This window comes from Sminthopsis crassicaudata, chromosome 5 (assembly GCF_048593235.1).
Source record: "Sminthopsis crassicaudata isolate SCR6 chromosome 5, ASM4859323v1, whole genome shotgun sequence".
Taxonomy (NCBI): domain Eukaryota; kingdom Metazoa; phylum Chordata; class Mammalia; order Dasyuromorphia; family Dasyuridae; genus Sminthopsis; species Sminthopsis crassicaudata.
In genome coordinates, this window is record NC_133621.1 from 207,381,647 (window position 1) to 207,400,308 (window position 18,662).

Genomic DNA, 18,662 nt, shown 5'->3' on the forward strand with positions numbered 1-18,662 from the left:
CAGGAGTCTATGTCATAAGCAAATGAACTGAGTCTAGAAATCTGATATCTAATCCAGCTATACCACTGAAATGCTATTTGATATTGAACAAAGCAATGTGTATATATGTAAAGCTACATAAAATATATAAATTCCTGGGAAGGTGTGGAAGTTAGGGCCTTGGTTTTACAAAGTGAGTCAGTGGTCCCAAATGCCCTTATATAAGTCAATTTTCTCACTGAAAAACATGGAATTAATAATACGTGGTTGTTATCTATATAGGACTTCAAAATTTGCAAAGCATTTTACTTATTTGATCATTTTTATCATTTCCAAATATCAAAGGTATAATTGTTCTCACTGTGCAGAAGACCTAATTGAGAGTTAGTATATGTAATTTGCCTATGATTACACAGTTAACTGTGCTGGAATTCAGTCACAGTTTTTTTTTTTTTTTTTGCTGACTCTTCAGTACTTCTTCTATTACAACATTCTGTCTACTTCTGCCTGTATAATGAAGAAGGATGTTTTAGTGAAAGTGAGGCTTTATAGAATATAGTCGATATTTTGTTGTTCAGTCTTTTTGCTTATGTCCTACTCTTCATGACCTCATTTTGGGGTTTTCTTGGCAAAGATACCAAAGTGTTTTGCTATTTCCTCCTCCAGCTCATTTTACAGATAAGGAAACTGAAGCAAACAATTAAATGACTTGCCCAGGATCACACAGCTAGTAAGTGTTAGAGGCCGGATTTGAACTCAGGAAGATGAGTCTTCTTGATCTCAGGCCCCAGTACTCTATCCACTCTGCCACTAGCTGCTCCAGGACTAGGGTAGGGGAAATACCTAAAAGACATAAAGAGAAATATAGCAAGATTTGGCAACTTACTGGATACAACCCTTACAGCAGTTAGACAAGTTGGCAATTCAGCAAGGATATTTTACATCAGCAGTCTCTGTCATAAGCAAATGAATTGAATCTAGAAATTCAATTTCTTATTTTTTTACCTAGAAGTGTGAACTATTTTCTTTCTTCTCTCAGGAATCTTCATCATAACTACTGTCCATCATTCTATCTTTTCACCTGTAAAATAGACAATATTGGATAAGGCTGTTAGCTCTAAAATATTAAAAACACACATATACATGTATGTGTGTGCATATATATGTATATATATATTTATATACAAACATATAAATTTGCAACATTTGTCACATGTTGAATCATTTTTCAATCATGTTTGTCTCTTCATGATCACATTTGTGGGGTTTTTTTTGGCAAAAGTCCTGAAATGGTTTGTCATTTTCTTCTCCAACTCATTTCATAGATGAAGAACTGAGGCAAATAGAACAAAGTGCCTTGGGTCCCATAGCAAGTAAATTTTCGAAGCCAGATTGGAACTCAGGAAATTGTCATCCTGACTCCAGGCCTAGTATTCTATCCACTCTGCCACCAGCTGCCTCATTTGTCATATAGTATTAGTATTAATCAGCAGGGATTGGCTATATAATATATATTAGGTACATATTATATATGCAAACACAATACATATGCATATGAGTATATACATATACATGTATGAACGTGACAATAAAAACGAACATTTGCTTATTCAAAGAAAAGAGCATTGATTATACACAAATGGTTCATTTGTATAGCGCTTTATCATTTATAAAGCATTTTGCTCATAGCAGCCACGCAGCATATGGGGTGCAAATAATAATCCCCTTTTTAGAGATGAAATTGAAACTTGAAAAATTTAGGATTACTCACTAAATGCCAGCTACAATACTTAAAACTTGGTCCTTCTCTTTCCAAACCCAGTTTTTTTCCCCAAGAAAGTCCTCACATCATTAATTACATTCATTTAATTGACACATTACTGGGGGCAGATACTTCCCTAACTATGTTGAACAGATTTGGACAGTGCTTCAATTGAGACAAAGTGAGCCCAGTATCACTCCATGAATGAATTGTTTTTATTGATAGCATGGTTAATGAGAGGCAGTGTGGTATGTTAGAAAGAGATAGTAATAACTAGCATTTGCATAGCATTTAAAAGGTTAAAGGCAGGTAGATAGCACAGTAGATAGAGCACCGACTTTGGAATCAGAGGAACCTGAGTTCAAATTCAGACTCAGATATTAATTGTGTGATCCTAGGCAAGGCACTTAACCCTGTTAGTTCCTCATCTGTAAAATGAGCTGGAGAAGGAAATGACAAACTGCCTCAGTATCTCTTAAGAAAACCCCAAATGGGGTCATGAAGAGTGAGACTGACCCAAATGATAATAACAAAGGATTGTAAAGTGTTTTTATATGTTATCTCACTTGATGCTATCTCCATTTTACAGATAAAGAAACCAAGACTGAGAGTAGTTGAAGTAGAAGGATCTAAGGTCAGGTCTTTTAAATTAGAAAGGGTGAGAAGGTCTTTGGTAAAAGTGTGGGATAGTACAACATTATAATGAGCTTTGGGCATGATGTCTTATCAGCAGAATTGCAAAAGTTTGCTTTTGAGTAGAACATTTTTATATAGGTATGCTCAGGCTCATTTTTCTCTATATTCAAGTTCTATCTCCCACTATTAAAGAGGGGATTTCCAATGGGTGACTTTTTAAGTGGAAATCATGGTCCCTTTGGTTCTTGACAGTCATGGCAAGTACTTCCATAATCATGCATATTAAACTCAGATTTGAGGTTTCATAAAAAAAAAAAAAAAAAGTCATCTGCTGTTGTTCGACCCTGAAATGAATTAATAATGCAAAACTTGTGACAGTCTGGTTATTTCCAAGGCATCAAACTGGGATTTTTATGTCTATAAGTAGGAAGGTAAAAGCATTAGGATGATTTGTGGGCAGCAGAGAACGATGAATGGCATACATCATTTAGCATTGCAGAAATCAGTAACTGAAAATGACCAATGAGGTAGGGGCGACAATCCGGAATAGGCATTTTAGAATCTGGGGATCAGAGATTTAGAGTTGAAAGAGACCATCAGGTTCACTCCCTTGATTTCACAAATGAGGAAACTTAAGTGCAGGGAAATAAAATGATTTGCCAAAATCAAATGATTTGCCAATATGTGTCTGAGACAGGATTTGAATCCATCTCTTCCCGATTTAATTTGAGTGCCCTATTCATGTACCAATGTCCACGTATGATAATATTCTCAGCGATAATGTTTGACTCAGTGACTTTTATTTCCAGAGTCCATGAGTAAAATTCTTGCATTTAACAGAACCTGTTCCCCTGTGAACTCTATCATCTTCTGTGGCAAAGTTCTTCAGGTCACCTGGTATGAAACTGTTTTGTTAGGAAATAGGAATTGATGCGTTAGTGACCTTCTCCTAAAGGACCGGCTGCTCAGAGATGAATGCAGAGAAGAATTGTGACTGTTTTCTCCCTGGTGATCCAGCCACTTTTTCTCTCCTCTTCATGCTACAGGAAATTTCTGAACCTCAAATTTCTTTTTCTCTTCTTGGGCAGATTGAGCACAATAGGAGGTTTGAGATATTACAAGCAGGAAATTCTGTGTTGCTTAGGATACTATGAATCGTAGTAGCAATCGTACTAGCAATTATGGGTTTATTTTATGATGATAAGCTACCTGTGGGGGCCATGTAAATGATATCCAGATGTTCTTTTGGAAAAAAAAAATTTGCAAAAACTAGCCATAGGGAACAGGAGCAAATAAGGAATTTTCTGGAACATTCTACAGGTAAATGTGATATTCTAAGACTTGGACAGCTTTTCAGTTAAAAGTGAATTCTTCCCTATGACCTTTTTCTTGTGCCAGAAAGGGCCTATCATAAATTAAATCTGAAAATGAAAAGTAAACTTTGATGCTAGGAGAATTGAGATTTTCTTTTCTAATCCAAAAAAATCCTTGAGAGCTTTAAGGACAGCTCAGAAAACCACTTGGAATGCCGGCATAGGTGATTACCTCTGTACAAGTGTAGCTCTTTTGTACAGTAAGGTGTGTACCCTGTATAATGTAGTGCACAACCTTTCAATTCAAACCCCTCTGCTTTTGGGGAAAAAAAACTTCACATATGTTTATAATCTTTCCTTCCCACTATCCTTCTCCAATTAAACAAAACAAAATGAAACAAATAAAATCCTGATACATAAAACCCTTATATAATTATGAGTAATCTATTAAAATAAATTCCTACATTGTGCTTCAAAATTGGTCTTTCTCTGCTTTTCACTTATTTTACAGGAAGGGAGGAGTATGTTTCATCCTCAGTTTTTTGGACTCATGGATTGCTGTTGTTATTGTGGTTGTCCATTTGTTTCAATCCTATCCAACTCTTCACGACCCCATTTGGGATTTTCTTAGCAAACTTTCAATCCTGTCCAACTCTTGGTGACCCCATTTGGGATTTTCTTAACGAAATTTCAATCCTGTCCAACTCTTGGTGATCCCATTTGGGATTTTCTTAGCAAAGATACTGGAATGATTTGCCTTGTCCTTTTCCATTTTACTTTACAGATGAGGAAACTGAGGCAGACAGGGTTAAGTTACTTGTCCAGGGTAACATAGCTATTAGGTGTCTGAAGCTACATTTGAATGCAGATTTTTCTGACTCTGGACTTGCTATTCTCTCAATTGGGCCACCTAACTGCCCCCAAAGGTTATTATTGCATTGATGAAAAATCTCAAGCTGTTTTTCTTTATGATATTATTGTCATTATATAAATTCTTCTCCTAGTTCTGTTTACTTCACTCTGCATCAGTTCATAGTTGTCTTCCTTGTTATTTTTTGCCAGTAGCTTCATGGGATTGTCCCATTTGCTATACTTGAATGAGTCCTTCTCAGTGAATACTGGTGCCATTGATAAAAATAGGGGAGTTAGAAGGGAAGAATTTTCAGAAGAAAGGGACTAGGTTGACTAATGTGGAAATGTTTTATATGATTGCTCATATATAACCTATTTTGGATTGCCTGCCATCTTGGGGAGAGGGAAGGAAGGGAGAAAAAAAAGATTTAGAACTCAACATCTTATTTTTTTACAAATGAATAGTGAAAATTGTCCTTACATGTATCTGGAAAGAATAAAATAATATTTTAAAAAGAAATTAGCAAATGCTAAGAAAAAAAGAAAGAAAGAGATTAAGTTCCAGTTTTGGACAGAATGAGTTTGAGCTACTGATAGTTCAAAGGATATGTTTGAAATGTGATTCTGAAACTCAGAAGAAAGAAGAGACAAGAATGAGGATATAGATTTGGGAGTCTTCTACATAGGGACTATAATTGTAGATTTTTGGTTCTGATCTGTGATTTCCTCACTGGAGAAAAGATTTGGAGGGAAATTTCCTCTACTTATTGAATTTAGCAATTCGTCTGTAATTTAGAGTCAAGTCAAAAAAGCAATTATTAGTTGTCTACTGTATTTTAGTACTATGCTAAGCACCAGGGATAAAAAAGGCAAAAATCAGCCACTGGCCCTCAAGGAACTCATAATTTAATGGGATGGGATGGAACAAAATGCAAATAACTATATTCAAACAAGATATAGATGGGATATATTGGAACTAACGTCAAAGAGAAGGCACTAAGATGAAGCAGGACCAAAGAAAGGAATCTTGAAGAAGGTAGCATGGTAGCTGTTGGAGTGACTGAAATCTTGCTTTGTAATGTGAATGAACATCTCCAAATGTATGTGGTTTGTTAGTTTAGAATTATCTATGAGACTTTCTTAAAGCCAAAAATCCTGTCAGACTTCTGAGATTTCTGAAAGGACAGATTTATCATTTCCCATTTGCACCAAAAACACATTCTGTCAGGTCCTAGGTAAATGACTATGATTGGGTTTTTTGCAGTGCTTGTCTAAAATTGGCTTCAAGCTATGTCTTGCACCCAGATAACATTTTGTAAACCTTAAAGCACTGTCTCTCTCTAGAATGAGAGTAATTTGAAAGCCAAGACTGTCTGACCTGTTTGCATCCCTGTCCCTTAGCACCTTGCTTTATATATAATGAGTCCTTAATAAATGCTTTATTCGTGTATTCATCCAAAACTCTTGAGGCTTTTTCTTAGATTGAGCCATTTCCTTTATGACAGTTAGGTATGAGCACGATGGATCTTTTTAGTCATTTCTGATTCTTTGTGATCACTTCTAGAGGTTTTCTTGGTAGAGATGCTGGAGCCATGTCCTTCCCCACCTCATTTTACAGATGAGGAAACTGAGGCAAACAAGGTTAACAGTTCAGCATCACACACCTAGTGAGTATCTAAGACCAGATTTTAAATGGATTGTTTTGTTCCATGATGAAACAACATGGAGATGACAGTACAACATGTTACCCCATCATAATTAATACAATAGAGTAATATTTTAGAGGCAGCTAAGGGGCTTAATGACTTGAAACAAGAAGACTTGAGTTTTAAGTACAGCCTCAGACATTTACTTGTGATGGGATCCTGGGAAAGTCATTTTAATTTCTGTTTGCCTCGGTTTTCTCAACTCTTAAGATAGGTAACACCTTTTTTTTCCCCAGAGTTCTTGTAAGACTCAAATGAGATAATATTTAAATACACTTAGAAACAGTGTCTGGCACAAAGATACTTAATAAATGTTTATTTCCTCCCTGACATGTAGGCATTTAATAGATGTTTATTTCCTTCTTAGTCAATTAGAACATGTTTGGAAATTCTTTGGAAAGCAGTAAGAAATAAGAACTAGTCATATTTATATAAACATTGTACACATGATGAGGTTAGGCTAGCAATTCTTGTTCAAAATAAACATGTGACAGATAATAAAATAGGTAACTCAATTGCTTCTGGTATCTATTTTAACCTCTTCATTGTGTCTGTAACTTTTTCTTCTAAATAAACCTGCATTTTGGCAAAGAGAATGGCCATTGTGCATCTGCTACATGTTTATTTTGAACCAGGAATTGCCATTTGCAATCTTGACCCTGGACAGAAGTCTCTTTCCTTTCTGTACTATAGCTTCTTCATCTCTAAAATGAAGAGTTGACTAAATGATTTCTCTTATAACTTTCTTCCTCCAAGTCTTGTAAAAACCCATCTTTTCTTCACATCCATTAGGAAGAAATAGTGTTTTATCCACACTTCTTAAATGAGAAACATGATGGTCAGAAAAATAAAATGACTTGTCTATGAAAGGAGAGAAAGGAATTGTTCAGGAGATAGCCAGGGAGAAATGGATGGCAATGTTGGTAGTCACTGGGGAAATGCTGCCAATGAAATTATATGTTTGCTGTACGGATACCCTCAGATTCACTGTGAAGATGAAAAGAGGATAATAACTCCATTATTGGACATACTTACAGATCAATTATATGAAGCATTTAGATTCTCCTAAAGCCCTTTCTAGCTAGAAATTGGACTAGATAAACAGTGTCTCTTTCCCAGCTTGATTGCTTGATTTTTGTGTCCTTACCCATAGAATGCAGGATTTACTAATTTTGTAGGCAAGAAAGAAAAGCAGAATTGTGAAAGGCAGAGCCCTTCATCAAAGCAGTCTCTCTAGTGATCAAAGAAATGGCAAGAGGCCCACAGAAAATGTTCTGAAAGGAAAATTGCTTTTCCTGAAATTATTCTTCCTTTTTTTGCCCCTTCATGACAGTAAACTTTTATTTTAAATTAAGATGTTGTTCTGGAAATGGTTTTAGATTTCCTCTGGCACATGGGGAGAGCTCTTGGGACCTTTGCCTCTTACACCCCTACCAGGCCTTCAAAATAAAGCCACTGTTTGACAGTTATCCAGTGAAAGCAAGCAGTGTAGACAATCAATAACTGTCACTCGAGCATTAAACCATCCAGAGAGGTTTTTTACACTGCTTAGATTCAGAATAACTGCTGACTCTTAGCTTCACTTAGTTCCACTGAGTGGGGCACCATACCTCTTTGTGGCTTTAAGTAAAATAGTTACACTCTACTCAATTGTTTTTTATTACTTCTTGTCACTTCACCAATATTTACTCTAAAAAGATGCTCTTTCTTTGGAACAGCATGCTTGAGGCAATAACCAGAAGTAGTTGTGACATTTTCTCTCTCCATTTCTTTTTTCTTTTTTTTTCTTTTTTTTTAAGGCAGGAAATTTGAATAAACAAGAGGTGAAAAAATGAATAAGTGGAAACCAGATTGCTGTATTTGGCCATTGCAGAACTTTCTTAGGCCTTATAAACATTACCATCCCTTCTTCTCATACCATGTCTTTCCTAACACTGCACAATCAATGCACACAACTATCAGCATTTGTAGTCTAGGTATTGACCTATTTACATGCATTACCTTTGAACATGGTAATTGGGGAATATATAAAATTTTGCTCCCTCTTAAAAAAGCCCCAAATGTACTGAGGGTAGGATAGACAAACCTTGGATTAATATACCTTTTGTAATTGAATTCTACAATTAATTTAGCATTTGGGGCCCCATCTCCATTATACTAACAGAGCTGTTCTTTTTCTACTCAAGGAATATTGTTCATTCACTAAATGCTCATTCTGAGCCTATTGTGAGCATTGAGCCATGTATAGCATATTGGCTTTGGAATCATAAAGACATGAGTTCAAGTCCTTCATCATACACTTAATTAGCTGTTGTTCCTAGGCAAGTTAATTAACCTTCAAAAGCCTCAGTTTTCTCATTTGCAAAAACACTTAACTCAGGGCTGTTTTGAGGATCAAGTAAGATAATCTTGCAAAATTTTAAATTCAGTTTTTAAAAGCATTTATTAATTGCCTACTTTATGCTATATTTTGGTGATACAAAGACAAAAGTAAATGAATCTTTTCACTCAAAGAGATTAAGGGTTGTGGCAGCTAAGTGACACAGTGGTTTGAACACTAGCCCTGAAGTCAGGAGGATTTGAGTTCAAATGTGGCCTAAGACCCTGGGCAAGTCACTTAACCCCAATTGCCTCAGGGGGAAAAAAAGAGTTTAAGAGTGGTAGTGGTGGTGTTTTGGAGGGTTAGAGTGGGAATAACACAACATGTACTAGAAAAATATTAATATATAATATTATTAAATTATAAATATGAATAAATAATAAAATGCAAATACATTCTATATTTATATATTTAAATTAAGTAATTTTTTCCTGAAGGGAAATCACTAATAACTGGAAGAATAACATTGGTTTCCTACAGGGAAATGGTATTCAACCTGAGATTTGAAAGAAATTCTGTAAGGGGTAAGAGAGAGTAAATTTCACTGTGAGGACAGTCTGTACAAAGATATAAAAATGGGAGATGGACTGTCATCTATGGGAGATTACAGTCAATTTAATTTGATCAAGATGTAGAGTGCATGAGGAAATATTGTGTTTTGTAAACTGGAACAGAGACTTGAATCATACTGTTGTCCATCCTTTAATGATATCACATATTTTCTTGACTTGAGTGTTAATTGGCTTTAAGTGCGACAGAGTTGTACAAAGTCATCAGCTTCGCTCTTTCCTCAGTCATTAAAAGACAAAAGTCAAGATGGGGAAATGGGGAGATATTGAAGATTAAAAAGTTGGGATGATTGGAAGAAAGGTTTCTAAGGGTACATGTAAAGGTTTGGACCTTGACCAGAAGGACCACCACTTCATGGAGTGAAAGAATAGAATACTCTCAAAGGAGTGTGAGATGAGAAAGGGAGAAAAGGAAACTGAAATAATGAAAAATTGTTTTCAGTGAAATATGAAGGGGAGGTTCCCTTGTGAGATGGTCATAGGAAGGAAATGCCTTAGAATGTTTTGAAGAGAAGCAAAAAGGTTTTCAATAGCTGATGTAATTAGTGGGTTTGAGAATTAATTATACAATGAAAGTCCAGTTAAATTACATACTACAAATTTTTATTGGATCTACATCAGCACAGTTTCATGACTTCCTTCAGCTCTGTTCAGCAGCATACTAGTAGTCTGGTAAACAAGCAGAAGCTAATGATGGGAATCATCATTGAGGTTTTAGCAGGACATGAGCAAAAACAGGAAAAGGGGGCAAAAGATTGGAAAATAGAGGCCAATGTAGAGTTGTACTGGTACCATAAGGGAGATTATTGGGAAAGGTAGATATATAGCCAGAGGAGGGATGATAGTTTGGGAAAGAACTAAAGGATGGGAGAATTGTGGTTCTGTGAGGACAAAGAATAGATTTAGGAAGAGATGGAATTATAGGAATTTGGGGCCAGATTAAAAAGAATTTCTAAGTCTTTGCCATGAAAATGATTATTTGTGGATGTTGGCAAGACTAAGAGAATGTGAACATCTTTGTGGAGATTATGGAAGTTGTTTAGATCGAGGAACTGAAAACTGGGTTATTTAGGTAAATTTCTTGTGTTAAGTGTCTTACAATGAGGGAAGGAGTTGTAATATAAAGGGAGATTGAATTTAGGCACTGAATCATTGCTAAAGGAAGAAATCTGACTTGGGGATCAGGGTAAGGGGGATAAATTTACATTGATCGGGTCTCAAAGGAAGAGCATCTGCTGACTGATATATTCTTGTATCAATTAGGACTCTACTGATAGAGTGCTAATCACCTGTCTTCTTTATTTGAAAAAAGATTTTCAGTCTTTCATAATACTAAAATATATTGGGGAATTTCTTCTATAATTTAAGAATATTTCATCTCATTCTGGTCTTAATAAAATAAGAGTGAACTCAGATTTTGGCTTTAGAATTTTGCCTGTGGTTCTAAATAACATTGCAGTATGTGCTTTGTATTTTGAAGACTTCCTAAATTTTCTTTACATTTGGCACTGCTAGGCCATTAGGTATGAAGGGGATAAGATATCCACTTTGTATGTAGCATGTGATAAATGATGATGATTCTTTTGTTAAAAAAAAAATGCTTCATTTAGAAATCTGTTAACGTTATTGCCCATCTGGGAATTTATTTTTTTTTTATCAAGTCATTAGCCATCAGTCAGCATTTTGTTTGGCTTATGGCATCATTAGGTAAAAAGAAAAGGTTATAGGGAACCAAGATTAGAGAGCTGCTAATTTAAAATCTGGAACAATGCCAAAAGCCCATTGCTGGTCTGAGGCACTAGTGAGAGTTTTAGGGGCTACTTCACAAATAGCAAACCTAAAAGGGAATGTTGTGTACTAATGGACAGCTGTGAATCATCCATTTTCTAATGGTATACCACATTCATTTCAGACACTGACAGATCACAAGATTTAGGACCCCTAAAGTAAAGTCATTCTGATTGCATCTTGGGTTGGGTTTTTTTTTCCACTTCCATTTTGATCTCATTTTAGGTGCTGTCATCTTGAAAATTGCTAGAGCTAGAAACCTGTGCTTTTATGTCATAAAAAAGCAGAATGCTTTGGTTTTTAGGAAGCCCCAGTAACAAGTCTTAATCTAATCTGTATAATTGGCATTAGAAAAGCAAGATTCTCCCTGGAAGGAAGTGGGGGGGGGGACTAACAGTAATCAAGGTTTATGATAATCCACATTCCTTGATTTTTAGAGTAGTATTGTAATTAAGATGTTAATATTTTGAAGGAATATAATTTTTAAAAAGACCTTCAATATTCTCCATAAGATAAAACAATTTTATACTTTTCCCTTGTGGTTGCTTATTCCAGCAAAACCTGGGAGTTGTTTTAAATTATTTTTTCTGAAATAGATTCCAGAGTAAGATGAGTCGATTATGAATCAAAATGACCTACTAATCCCATGGTGTATAGTGGTGACAAGTCTCATGGGGGATCTTTTATTTCCACAAATGTAATATTTCCTCCAGTTGAATATGTCACCCTGGTCAAATTCAGGTACATGAAATAAGTGCCTGATTCTTTATCATTCAGGAAATAGTGCTGGCAGTTTTTTCTTGCCTGCTAGCTCACAAAAACAATGTGCTTTTCTTTCAGAATTATTTCTTGTTAAACAAGAATTTCTAAATGTAACTATAAGCAATATTTCACTAGAAGAAGGTAGTTGACTTAAGAAAAAAAAAGAAAAACCTCACATAACTGCTTTCACACTGAAAAAAATCATTGAGCACATTCTTAGAACAAATACTTCAGATTTTTTACAACAGAAAACACATGGGTGATTTATATTGAAATAATCAAATAGTTGTAGCTAGGCTTTAAAAATGTAGTTCTCTCCTCAGCTAATGGTTAAGTCTATAAGAAACTTGAGATCTGTACTTGTAATAATCTCAAGGAGAAATGATAGAAATAATCCTATGTGGAACAGAATTAGATTTTGTGGAAATTTCTAATGCATGTTGAAGAACCAGCTTTGTGAATCTTACCATGGATCGAAATTATTGTTGTTGTTGTTGTTTTTTAATTGAGAAGCTTCTCCCCTTTCTCCATCATTCTCAACACCTTATTTTTTTAAAGAAAATAACAACTAGTATTTTATAGTACTTACCATGTGCCATATACTCTGTAATAAGCAAATATTATCTTAACACATGCTATGTTCACTTTTTTTCTCTCCAATTGTTTTCCCCTTTTGTTCTGGTTTTTTTCTCCCAATATGATTCATAAAGCAATATGTATTAAAAATAAATTAATTTTTAAAAATAAAAATATTACCTTATTTGACCCTCACAACAATCCTGGAAGGTGTTACAATTATTATTACCCCCATTTTAAAGTTGAGTAAACTGAGACAGCTAAATTAAATGACAACCTTGTAATAAATGGTCAAATAAACAAATTCCTGCATTGACCATGTCCAAAAAAAAGTGTCTTATTTGGCATCTTGGGTCCATCGATTTTCTTTCAAGAAATGGATAGCATCCTTCATTAGTTCTCTGGAATCATGATTGGTCATTGTATTGGTCAGAGTGCCATGTGTCTACATTAAAGAGAGAATCAGACAGGACAGTCTGTGGCAGCATTCATGATTCAGACAAACTAGTGCTAGGAATGCCAGAGGCAGAAACTGGGAAATGAATTGTTCATTAATTACAAAGAGGATTTACTAATTAACCTGGCCAGAGATGTGGGACTTTCCAAAGGCCTAACGGCATCATTGAGCAGCACATTTTCCATGTCCAACTTCCACAAGGCTTACCAGATGCTCTTAAAGCCACCATGATACCTTGTGCCAATTTGTGGGGTTCAAGCAATCTGGTTGGGAAAATCTCTCGTTCTGAATACTTTGCAAAAAACCAAGATTCTCAGCTGAAGGAAGAATGGTCTGGAAAAAGAAGGTGTTTCTGTGAAGCATAAAATGTTTCATTTCAAATTGACCTTTCCTGACTTTTCCAAGACAATCTGATATTCTCCTGATTTTAAATAATCACTCGAATTTTAAAGTAAAAAAGGCAAGTTTGAGATAGTGCCATGAAATAGCCATGTAGTTTCCAAGGATTTTGGCCCTACAAATACCCCCTCTCCCAACCAGAAGTGTGAATTTACACTTTGAGCAGCAGGTCAATGACTATGGTAGTCTGACCCTAAGACTGATAAGGGCAGAGTATTATTTAGGATTCATCTGAATTCCTAAAAAATGAATAATTTGACTCTATTTCCAAAAGTTGTGTGATTGTCCAAAAGGCCCTTTGGCCATGTGAAGAAAGAGCAAGCTTCAAAATAAGAAAGACCTAGGTTCACAGCCTTTCTCTGGAATAATATGTTTTTTGTTTTGTTTTGTTTTTGATCATTGATACTATCTGACACTTAGCAGGCATTTAAATGCTAATTCGCTTCTTGTATTACATTCATGTGATTCTTTGCTTTTTAATTTTTAGACATAAATCTAATAAGGAAGTTACTGAACTCATCCTATGCCAATTAGTGCAATCAGGGAATGCTTTTTTTAAAAAGCCTAAAAACATTGATTATCTACAGCTTTGACTATCATTTTGATTTAGAATAACCTTTAGTTGTAATGCGACATTGTGCTATTAGTACTGGATTTATTGTCAAAAGGCTTGGGTTTGTTTTTTCCTTCTGTTTCTTACTGACTTGCATTTACTTAGGTAATTCCCTTAGACTTGCAAACCCTTAATATTTTCATCTGTAAATTGGGTATATTTCTATCCCACAATAGAAAGATTGTAGATTCCTACCCCGTAAGTACTAGCACAGTTGCCTTTCATTTAAAGTATTTTGAATAAATATTTTAAATGAATAAATGAATAAACAAAAACATACAGAATTTACAAAACAATACAAAGCAGTGAATATTTAAAGTACAGAGAGCTTTTAGAATTGAGGTTAAAATAAAACCTAAGGAATATAAAGCATTTTATCCATTACTACCCTCTTTATTATTACGAAAACAAAATATTTTTATAATGCTGTTGGATTCATTTTAATCCCATTGATTTCACCCTCATCGCCTAAATACTTAAGAGTGAAAATTGCAGGCAATTGTGGTTCATATTTTGCTGCAAGATGCTGTGAGGGACCTTGTGATATATTTCTTTGGTATTCTTTGTCCTGGGAAGAACGATAACCTCATTTCATTTCTCAACCCTGAAAACTAATAAGGTAGATATGTCACACTCTTTTTCAAAAGCCAGATTGTTTCTTCCTCCACAAACTTTTGTTTTCCAAGGACTACCATGGAAATGAATTTTTTTCCCCTGATCATTTGACAAATAGACGTGATATTTAACCTCACAAGACTTTTTTTCTTTTTTTTTTTTTTTGCCAGGGGAGCTGCTGGCATATAGCAGGTGTCTCCATTCAGCATAATTACTTATTGGAAATTGTTTATAACAGGCTATGTAATCTCATCTAGGGGAAATTAAAAAACCTAGCCCTTCAACACTGATATTAATGAATATGGTGAGAGAAGTCATATCTCTGCAAGAGCACTATTATTGGAAAAAACTGGACACCTGCATCACGATTGCTCTGGGAATGGGAAAAGGTGGAGAAACAAGTTGATAAGAATGAGGCTGGCTTTCTGTGTGTATTGTTGGATGAGTTTCCACCATCTCTAGATATGTAAGTTGTAGAGATATGTATAGATGTAGATATGTATCTAGATATGTATAGATGTAGAGTTTTACTGTTTGGGTAATCTTTACCCAAACAGAAAATGGAGGAGATTCATAGGGATGCAGAACAAGTTATAGCTCTGTCTTTTTTGATACCAGCTGTTTGCCTCCCAAGTTCATAAATGCTAGATTCAGTTGTAATATACAGCGAAAACAAATGAACTGTGTGTGCACCACTGCTGTTAGGCGCACAAGGAGACTGGCCAAATTGGGGAAAATGAGAGGGACAGATGGTCCCCCCGTTGATATATTTCCATTTTAAGAGCATGCTCCACTAAACCCATTCAGTCATCTCTCTTACAGTAACAATTCTCTTTGCTGGATTTGGGGTTCCTGTTCCTGTTCCTCCCTCCTTCCCCACCTCCAGCCTCATGGGATGGAATTGTGAAGGAAACTCATGAGCATTCTTGTTATAGTCAATAAGTAGTCCTTATATCAAAGAGACATCATCCTGGCAGGACAGTGATTAGCTGGCAGTTAGGATGTCGTTAGGGAAAGCTTGCATGTCTCATACCTCAAAGCGCCCTTGACCATTGCTTCCACCATTCATTTCTACGTGTTAGCAAAAACACTCTTCTTATACCATATTAGGAGGTAAAGTTCATCTCATTTGCAAAGTCACTGTTAAAAGCCTCTCTTAAAAAACAGTTTCTATTTTATAGCCATAGTTTGGAAGTTCATAAATTAGTCCCCTTAATGTCTCAATTTAAAATAGATTGAAATATAATGTTATGTCATTTTTCTAAAGGGTCCCACATCTTCTTTTGTAAATATGTATGTTTGTATGTATATGCATCTGAACTTTATTAGCTTAAAATTTATCAACTTAAAACTTTTTAAGATGAAAACTTGGGAGATGTGTGTATATGTGTGTGTATATATATCTGTGTATACACAGATGAAGATTTTTGCAATTTTGCATTTTATATAGATTATCTATCCATATGTGTAAAGTGCATATAATATGTACATGCATGTGTGTATATACATATATGCCCTATATGTACTGTGTTTGTGTGTCTGTATGTATAAATATATTGTATATATGTATGTGTGTGTGGATAGGGACTGATCCTGTAATTTTGTTGATATAGGGTATTCCCAGATAAGGAAAGTCCTCATAATGTAAGTTGATTATTTCTCCCTGCCTTCAAGCTTGGCTCTTCATCTGTAATACATGTTGCCTCTCAATTAACACATATTTGTTAAGCTTCTGACAGGTGCAAGCATTGTGCCAGCTTCTGAGAATACAGTACAAAGATAACATTTCCTCCTTTAATATGCTTACATTTTAAAGGAGGAAAAAAACAAGCACCTATAAAATATATGCACATAAATATGAAGAGAATAAATATAGATACATACAAAATAGATAGGCAGTAGGTAGACAGGTGGGTAGGTAGTGTTGAGCCTGGGGTCAAGAAGGCCAGAGTTAAAATCTAGTTTCAGACACTTACTAGCAGTGTGACCTTATACAAGTCACTTAAGCTTCATTTGCCTATTGCCTTCTGTATGAAATGAGGGATAATAACAACACCTACTTTCCCATTTTGTCAGTGAGGAAATTGAATCTCACAAAACTTTAGCTAGTTTAACCCCAGAGCCAGCTATGGCTAGTGACAAGAGTTGTAGCCAGAATTTTTAACTCCAACTCCAATTCTCTAACCAGTAAGTCAGGAGCCTTTTTATTTATGCACTCTTGAGGCACTGGTATTTACTATCCATATGTTACAGAGCAAGAAATTTGCCCAAAGCCATGCATTTTTGAACCCAAGGCTACTAGAGATGTAGTAAATGTAGCTCGTTACATTACCTCACGCACTCTCCAGGAATAAGTGAAATAAGAGGTGTGATCATCTTCCTGTTAAGACCAGAGGATGAAAAAAAAAATAAATTCAAGTCAATGCAACAAGCATTTAAGGGTCAACTATATGACTGATCTAGGTAATGAAGATTTAAAAAAAATGTATTTTACTGTCTCCATGGAGCTTATAACCACATGAAGGTAAAAGACAATGTACATAGATACATATAAACAGAAGAAATAGGAAGCAATTTTGGCAGAGGTTGAACAACTTGAGAATCAGAAAAGGTCTCATTTCGGAGGCAATATCTGACCTTTTCTCTAAAGCACTATGAGGCGGAAGTGAAGAATAAGAGTGTCCTCCATGGCTAAGGGAGAGTTTGTACAAAGGCACACAGGCAGAAGCAGAAATATCACATGCAGGTTACTTATCTCCAATAGACCATTTTACTTGGGAAGAAAAATTGCTTGCGATCATTCACTTTTGTAAAAGATGTGATTTGTTTTTAGAAATATACTAAATGATCAATATAGAAATGTTATGAGTATATATACATGATTGCACACATATAACCTTTATCAGATTGTTTACTATCTCGGGGTGAGGGGAATGGGAGAAAGGCATACAATTTAGAATTCAAAACTTTTTTAAAAAAGGGTTAGAAATTGTTCTTAGAAGAAAAGTAAAATATTTCTAAAAGATACACTAAAGTTACACTAAAAGATACACTAAAAATACACTAAAATAGTATCCCTAAAAGTGGATTTTAAATATTATTGTTTAATCTAATAAATTTATATATATATATATATATATATATATATATATTTAACACACACTAGGAGCTTGTCAACTAATTAATGTATGGTAGGAAACTTTCAAGGGAAAGGGAGGTAATAGTTTAACTATTCCCCCCCATTTTCTAAATTGGGCTTTTCTCTCTATGTGAGTGTTCTCTGTCAGTATATAAATATCTGATCTCTATGTACAAGTCCTAATACATCTAATCCTTTCACCTCAAAATTTGATGTCGCTTGGTTTATGGTTGTTCGTTTATATTGCCAAAAAGGGACATTGGCAGCTATCATTTTTCTTTAGAGTTTTGTGATGCTATATTAATATGCTATTCAATAAATGTGGATTTTCTTGTTTTTCCTTGACTCATTTTCTCTCCTTTAATTTAGTATAATTATTTACTTAAGTTCTTATGCAAGAAAGCAAGTATACTTATGTACTCCAGAATTGTTTTCAGTTAACTGCCCATTTAAAAATATAACTACTCTTTTGGTTATTAAATTCCCTTTTATCTTCTGATCATATTTTGTTAAGAAAACAGATTTATGTATTCTCCTGTTGGTGGGTACCTACTTCATTTCCCGATCTTGGCTGCCACAAAAGGTGCTATTATAAATACTGCGGTGTATATGTAACCTTTCTGTCAATAATGGAGTATACTCCTAGTTGTGGATTCTCTGACTTCTAACCAACTTTTCTAAGAGAAAATCCAGGCTTCCACACTTTGATGGAAATGTGGATGACAATGGATAGTCTTTTCCTTTAAATTTTTTCTTTGAATTTTTAGTCTAAGAAAAATTGGCATATTCAGTGGGGTTTTTTTTGGTCTATGTGTCTCTCTATATAAATAAAGAATATGCCAATTTTTAAAATGAAAATAGTTTTTTTTCTATTTATTCTTATCTTTTCTCTCATTCCTTTTTATCTTGGTGATAGTTTTTCATACCTGCTGTCTTCTTAGACTAAAATTTATGGAATCCATCAATACATTTCAAGATCTAAACAGTTCTGTTTCAAGATTAGCTTAGGAACAAATAAGTTCACAGCCCAAGGCTATTTCCGTATTATCACAATTTCTATGAGCAGGTTAACCCCCAATACACAACCTACAATTTACATTCCATTTATAGAGGGAT

General features: G+C 34.9%; 1 protein-coding gene and 1 long non-coding RNA gene across 12 annotated transcripts in view; one reads left to right on the top strand and one right to left on the bottom strand.

Moving 5' to 3' along the window:
- The window catches only part of GRIP1 (glutamate receptor interacting protein 1), a 762,478-nt gene that overhangs the window by 516,016 nt on the left and 227,800 nt on the right, over positions 1–18,662 (top strand). The gene's annotated exons all lie outside the window — the stretch shown is intronic.
- Positions 422–16,895, bottom strand: LOC141544043 (uncharacterized). Its single transcript, XR_012482525.1, has 3 exons — positions 16,740–16,895; positions 985–1,060; positions 422–822 (listed from the first exon to the last, which is right to left on the bottom strand). It is a non-coding gene; the product is annotated as an uncharacterized LOC141544043 (long non-coding RNA).